We start from the raw sequence: 8,183 nt of genomic DNA, 5'->3' as shown, positions 1-8,183 counted from the left end.
AAGATACAAAAAATTCAGACCTCATTCTTGCCGCATGTTTTGAAAAAGATTACTGTTTTTATTACTCTGGATAATTATAGCATTCCAAGCCATTATGATTTTTCTAATTAGCATGGTTTACCCAGCATCTAATGTGTTGTATAATTGAGGTAGTATACTCCTTAGTGTGATCATAATTAAAGTTTGGGGCTTTTAGTCTGTCAGTTAGATTTTAGGTGATCTATATTCTAGGGTACTTCTAAACTCAGATATTTTAAAGTCGGCATGAAGTTGCAATAGTCTTTTCTTCCCTATTGTGATGTATGTGCGAGTGAAACAGCTTCTCAAACAAGACAAATGTACACAGCAAAATCTCCAGTGTTGAAATCCTGGTGTTAAGCACTCTTAGAGTAAAGAGTTAATTTTCTGGTGTTGAATTTCAAGGGATTAACACTGCTAGTGTAAACTGCACACTCTGGCTGGTGAAAATATGTAGAGTTAAATTTGGTTAAATCTAAAGAACACCAAGAGAGTGTAATTAGTTACATCCGGGACATTTATGCGCTGGGCGCGACGAAACGACCTGGATTCCTGGAACTTTTTTTCACAGTCGCCATTTTCTTTGACTCGCGATGCAAGGCATACGAGGAGGGAAAACGCAGAAAATAAGTGTTTTATCGCATTTATATATGCATTTTATTGCATTATATTGTTTTATTTCAATATTTATGTGCTGTGAACAGCTAAACCGTTCTCAGAAAGGCATTTTTATTGACGTGCGATGCAGAGCAGACCAGTATGAGGTTGCTTTTAAACAGAGAAACCTTCCAAAGTAAGTTGTGTTTTATCTAATTTACAATATGTATTTTATAACATATTGATTTATAGCAATATTTAAATGCTCTGCGCGCTTAAACGAGCCGAAACCTTTCTTAAAGGCGACATCTTTGACTCAATACGGAGCTGACGACGAGATTTGCTTGTAACGTTAACAGGAAAAACACCGAAAGTAAGTATTTTTAACCTAATTTACAACATGGCATTATATTGTTTGTTTTTTTACGATATTTATGTGATGTGCGCGCCTAAACCTTTCTCACAGACTAACGTTATGCCCTGCATATTCTTTGACTCATGACGCAGTGCAGACACGGAGTTTGCACGGAGTTTAACGGTGAAAACACTGAGTAAGTGTTTTATCTCATTTACAATATGTATTTTATAATGTTATTTTGTTTTATTATTACAATATTTGTGATGTGCAAATATCATAATGTATTTATCCTCAAACTATCTTTTACTCTCGTTTGCCAGCACACCTAACTTACCTTAACTGAAACAACGTTAACTGAAAAACAATTTTTCTTAGAATGTGTAAGTAATTCTTTAAGATTAAATGTTTATGAAAATGTATTTATCAGATTCAATTTTTGACGATGTTTGGATATGCTATTGATTTTTGGATAGGCTATTGATTTTGCTATTTGTGTTTGCTAGGAGCATTATGCTGCACCAAGCTGGTCTTTAAAGGCTGTACAGAACCTGGTGAGGGTCAGATTTTACAGATAACATTATGAGATAATCATGTGTATAAACATAAAAAATAATCATAGCTTTGTTGCTATTTGGTATAACTAGATTTTTTTGTGTTTCATAACACTCATTTTGAATTTGTCCTGTCAAATTACTTTACAAAAGTATTTTTTCCCCCCTTTTCCTTTTACTTAAATAAAAATAGTTTTCAAACCAATTGTTTTCATGATTTGACAGGTGTTTTCTTGCTTTTTAATTTTAGACTCAACTGATTGGGAAATCTCTGCCCATCACCTGCCTCCAACATCACAAAGCCACAAGAAGGGAACAAAGATTCTTCCATCAGCTGACTATTTAGTGAGATTTCTTAAGGTGCGTGTCTAAATTTATTCCTAAAGGGTTAGGCTAGTTCACCTACAATTGGAAATTATGTCATTACTTACCCTCATCTCGTTCCAAACATGTAAGACTTTTTCATCTTCACAACACAAATGAGGATATTTTTAATGAAATCTGAGAGCTTCCTGTCCCTCCATTGACAGTCCACGCAAATACCACGTTCAAGCCCCAGAAAGGTGTAAAGGTACATCATTAAAGAACTTCATGCGACTCCAGTGGTTTAACATACATTTTATTAAACTACGCAAGTGCTGTGTTTGCAGCAACAAAACATTTACCACTTAATTTATTCAATATTAATTTCCAACATGCGTTGTTAAGTGAGCGTGCATCGAAGATTAATAATTTGTAAATAAAGTTGAGGTTTTTTGTTGTTGTTTTTTCGTGCAAACAAAGCACTCTTGTTGCTTCATAAATTTTTTTGAAGTTAAACCACTTGAGTCACATGGATTACTTATGATTTCCTTTATACCTTTCTGTGGCTTTGGAAGTGATAGTTGAATAGGTTGTCAATGAAGGGACAGAAATCTCTTAGATTTTATAAAAAATATCTTAAAGGGATAGTTCGGCCAAATTATATTTAACCCATGATTTACTCATGATTTACTGTATATTTTTCGACAAAACCGCACGGATTACCCTCAGAAGGCCTTCGTTTATCCCCCTGGAGCCAGATGGATTACTTTTGTGAAGGATGCATGCACATTTTTGGACTTGAAGAAGCTGGACCCCATTACTTCACATTATAACCACTGAAAGATCTAAGACATTTTCCAAAATAACTGAAAATGTGTTCGTCTGAAAAAAGATTGACATGCATCTCGAACGGCTTGAGGGTGAGTAAATCATGGGTTAAATATCATTTTTGGCCGAACTATCCCTTTAAGTGTTCCGAAGATGAGCAAAACTTTTACTGGTTTGGAACAACATAAAGGGTGAATAATGACAGATTTTACATTTTTGGATGAATTAAGTCTTTAATTTACTTGGAAATCAGTAAATTCAAGTCTAACTGGTTAGTTAATCTAACCAAAATAGTTTATTGTTTGAGTCACGAAAGTCTAAGATGATTGAACTTTTTCCACCATAAACTTGCTGTATTTATAAAACACATAGTATTAATTGTAAATGGTCTGGTTTTGTGTTGTTTAGGGAACCAGCACTCCAGGATTTTGAGAAAGTTGGATCTGCACAGCCGTTCCTGCTCTGTGAAACAACTATGCACTGAACTTTACTGTTAGCAACTGGACACAACTGATCCACTCATATTCTGCAACTGTTTTTCATCTGTTGAATGTTGTTGCTGTACTGTTGCAAAGTCGAAGGTATTGACTCAACTTCACTGACACAGGACTTACATTCACTGACATGTACAGGACTTTAAGTATTAGATCATTTGATGAGCAGCTTTCACATAATTCTGATGACAGAAATGGTTATATTTTGCCTTCATTTATTTTAAAAGTTAACCTATGATGTAAAGGGACTTGTTCGTTAATAAAAACTAGTTTGTTAAAACAACTGTTTGCATTTTGCCTTTATTTTTAACTTTACAATGAACAGAATTCTATATGATCCCCGACTAAGGTTACATTTTAACTTTCTGGATTGTTTTGATGTGCATTCAATGTTATCAATAGGTTAAATGCTTTGCATTTATTTCTGAAAAGATTCCTTTTGTCAAAAAGCAAGATTGAGTCAAATTTAACACTCCTGAAATGTATAAATTGATTCCTAATAGTATTACAAATCAATACAGATCAATTCTACAAGAGTTGCATTTTATGTTAAACTTTACATCTTATGTAGTGTTAATATGGCAACAACTCTGTAGTGTTGAAAGAAAAACACACATTTGGTGTTAAATTTTGACACTACACACTGGTGTTGGGTAAATTCAACACTAACCAGTGTTGAATTTTGACACTACGCACTGGTGTTGGGTAAATTCAACACTAACCAGTGTTGACTGGTGTTAAATTTTAACTATTTAGAGAGTTGCTGCAACTCTGCCATAGTGTTAAATATTTAACACTTTGAAAAGTGTAGTTTTAACTCGATCTAGTGTGGACCAATATAGACACTTTTAAAGTGTTGAATTTAACTCGATAGGTGTTGAATTAACACTGCTGATTTTGCTGTGTAGGGCGGGACTGTCATGAAAACTAAAGAAAACTAAGGGAAGGACTCAATTGCAGGAAAAGAATTTATTAACAAACTGAAACAGAAATCAAAACCAAAAAACCCACAAGGGGGAAAACAAGAACTCAACAAAACAACAACTTTAGAAACAACACATACCAGGGTTACACATGAAGCAGGAGACATAAACCAGACAACGATCCAACAAAGACTGCAAACACAAAGGAGCTTATAAAAGGGAACAAATCAGGCAGGATAATGAAGGAACAGGTGGGACAAATGAAACCAATAATGAGATAACAAGGAAGGGTGGGGTCAAAACAGAGACAGGAACACAAACACCACATGTGCTACATGAGACAGGACAGGCATGTGACAGGGACTTGATTTTGTCTGTCAGTAATTGATTGGATCATTGGATGGTTGTGGTTTGCTACTGGTCGATCTCATGTGAGTGACAGGTTGTCCTGCCCTCGTGTCAGTAAACACATCATCAGGGAAGAGAAGAGATGTTACTACACAAGAGGAAGGGGAAGTTATTTTGATTGAAGATTACAAGGACACAAAAGAAAAATACTTTTATAATTTTATACATTTATAATAAATACTGCAGTAATCCATAAAAAAGCAAGCTGTGTTCATTTTGATTTCATGGTGAATGCAAGCTTACGTAGTAGGTAAAATGTACCTACTGTACTGTAAACTTTCAGCGAGGGCACTACTGTGGATGATAACATCATACTTAAAGGTGAAAGCTCCCAGCTACAAAGGACATGTATTGACAATATTATTTGAATACTATATTACTATTCAAGTTTTAATGAATTAGCTAACGTAATATACTTCACTGATGAAAAATATTGTGTAGAAAAATACTGTACTATACTAGAAAACTTGGACTTGGACCAGATAGAAACCATTTAGTAACCGCCTATCAACACCCTTGATAATCTTCACTCAAGAAAACTGCACTCAAGTCAGCCACAAACAAGTAAACTAGCCTTCAAAACTTGAGCAAGGATGCATTATATTGAACAAAAATTACATTTATGTAAGGGATAATGTAGAGCGAGGTGGTTGTTATAGCGAATACAACCCCGACAGGCTGATCAGGCTGATCTTGAAACTTATTACATGGCTACCTACCAAATAAATCAATAATCTGACACAAAATATTGATTTAAAAATGAGTTTATTGATTTAAAAACTATTGTATTGCTTCCGCTAAAGAAAATAGTCCCTACGGTTAGAATCTTGCGTCCATAGCAATGCTCTGCTTTTCATGGCAACGGTGTGTTATACTTTGCAGCGGTCTGTTATCAAGAAATAACACACCGCATTCTACTTTAGAATTCAACCAAGCCATGTAATAAAAGGTTATAAAAGTTGATGAATGATGATCTTTTGAATTTGAACTGTGTTCGCAAAGGCTGCTGAAAAAAAAATGATCATAGGTTTTACAAATATATTAAGCAGCACAACTATTTTCAACATTGATTATAATCAACATATTAAAATGAATGAAGGATTGTCACAGAGTCAGCCACACCGTCACAGCCCCAATCATCACTCAATCACCAGGACTCGCCCACTCGTTCACAATCACCAGAGTACTGACTCGCTGCACCTGCACCCCCTCATCAACACACCTTTACCTCATCGTTCACCTTTCACTACTTGTCTGGTCTCGTTGCAGTATACATTGCTTTATGTCAGACTCCTTACCAATCTACTCACCTGCGGTCTCGTCCTGTATCCAGTCTCCTGGCATATATATATATATATAGTTCTTTTATACAATAAATGCAGCCTTGCTGAGCATAAGAGAAATCTTACCGACCCCAAATTCTTGAACGGTAGTGTATGTCTTGGCACAAAAATACAGACCAATTACACAAAGTGGCGCTGAGACTGCATATTGCAACCATTCTGCTATTTGACGGCAGGGACACATTATGTTCTTATCTGTCACTAAGCTGTACCGCTGCAGGATAAAATTCCAGATGAAGGCATGAGCAGTTAATTTGGTCCTTCTTTTTAAATATTGAGTGGAGTTGCCTGAGTATGCACAGTATGACCTCTCATCTCATCCACATTTAATTCATACCCAAATCCAATCCATTGGGACCCTGCGGTCCTCTGCACCTGAACTCATAAAGGGCTTAATTGAATCCATCATTGGCTTAATTGTTTAAATGAAGTGCTTTATCAGACTCTAGCCTTTGAGTTTCTTTGCAGCGGACCCGTCGGCTTGCAGGGTAAATACACAAGCTTGGACACAAGCTTACTCATCAGACTGATCCTGGAGTCATCACAGCTGTTGGGTTATGCAGAGTGTATAAAATCATATCACTTCCTCCTCTCCATGTTGTTGCTGGAGGCCCAATGGCACTGAGCCGCAGGAACGGCCCCCCAAGTGATCGGCTTCCATTAAAAATGCATTCTTGCCATTTTGGTGCCACTTAAGTTACAGATGCAAAGCTCATCTGTTCATCACTAACAGATGCTAAGGACGTCAAACCTGCTTGAAGATTCCACATGCATATACAGTTTATGTATACATGGGCAAATCAAAAGAATGAATCGACTTCCATTAGGGTCCATTATATTAAGTGGCGTTAAGTACTATGTACTTACATCAAAAAATAAGTACAATGTACTTATTGTGTTCATGTTGTATTGTAAAACACTTTTGCTGCTATTGAGGTGTGATACGGGTAAGGTTAGGAACAGGTGTGGTGGATTGGGTAGGTTTAAGGTGTAAGGGAAGGGTCAACTGTGTAATTACAAATGTAATTACATAAATTAATTACAGCTGTAATTACATGCAGGAATTTTTTAAATGTAAGTACAATGTCAAAACATGTAGTTACATAATAAGTACATTGTATCAAATTATTAATTTCAATGTAAGTACATGTAAGTACATAGTACTTAAAGCCATTTAATATAAAGTGGGACCAACATATGTACTTACCATAGTAATAACATTATTCATAATTACATGAAACTAACCCTCAACCAAATCCTAATCCTACCCAAATCCTAAGTACATGTAGTTAATTAATATTACTCTGTACTTAAATATATAATTACACTGTAACAATGACAGTGTAAAATAAAGTGTAACCCACTTTTTTATTGTTACAAATATTAAACAGAAATATAATTGCAAATACCATTTGGACTTAAGGATTTGTACCAGGTGTAAAGTAATTATTTGCAGCATGGTTTAGGATATTGAAATAAAACAATGTCCAAACATTCTGTCTTATTTTAAAGTCACTGAGATGCCAGTGTCTTCAATGGCTCGTCTCACAGTTGTTTCTGTTAGAAAGAACAGGTTTATTTGTCTCTCTTTTCCCCCCTCCCCCTCCCCCTCCCTTCCCTTCTCTTCTCTTTCGTCTGCTATTCACTTTGAGTAAAATAGCATTTGTTACACAGATGTGACCAATATGGAAATTCAGCAACAATTAGAGCCGCGAGCGAGCGTGCCAAATTGACTGACAACACTGCTGAAGCAATTTGGAGGTCAACTGAATGCATATATGAGTCCTCAATGGCAGTTTGCTTTGGTGGGTATTTATTCTGGTTCCAAGATAGATTCTTACATTATTAGACCTGCCTCTTGATTTCCAGCAGCTTGTGCAAGGTAGAATAAATATTACTTTTCGGCTGCCACTGCTGAGAAGTGTATGTTGGAGTAGATTGATGGAGCAGATTGTGGACTTCAAGTGGACTGTTCAACAACCTCTTATAATAATCTCAATAAAACAGCACTATAGACTGTAAACACTGTCAAACAAGTTAATTTACCAATAAATGATGTGCTTTTTATGCAAAGGTATTGCTGCACAGTTAATAGAATATTATTAAATCTATCAATATAAAATTATTAAACAATGTTTTATGTATTTAATTTTTAGATTTTATAATTTGCGTTTATGTGTTTATTACATTGTTTAATTTAAAATTCGTACTCAGTAATATACAACATAATAATTAAATCATAACCAATAATCTACTGAGTATTATTAAATACAAATGTTTATGTTGTATCAACTATTGTATTATACTTTAAATATAATACACTACCATTCAAAAGCTTGGGGTCGGTAAGAGTTATGATT

At 35.2% G+C, this 8,183-nt stretch overlaps 1 long non-coding RNA gene across 1 annotated transcript; it reads left to right on the top strand.

Annotated features, from left to right (window-relative positions):
* The first annotated feature begins 1,293 nt into the window (after positions 1–1,293).
* Positions 1,294–3,425, top strand: LOC308681647. Its single transcript, XR_014029050.1, has 4 exons — positions 1,294–1,353; positions 1,477–1,524; positions 1,775–1,884; positions 3,064–3,425. It is a non-coding gene; the product is annotated as an uncharacterized lncRNA (long non-coding RNA).
* The last annotated feature ends 4,758 nt before the right edge of the window (positions 3,426–8,183 follow it).

Source organism: Scardinius erythrophthalmus, assembly GCF_964197995.2.
Source record: "Scardinius erythrophthalmus genome assembly, chromosome: 21".
Classification (NCBI taxonomy): Eukaryota; Metazoa; Chordata; class Actinopteri; order Cypriniformes; family Leuciscidae; genus Scardinius; species Scardinius erythrophthalmus.
This window is presented reverse-complemented; position numbering and strand designations above follow the sequence as displayed.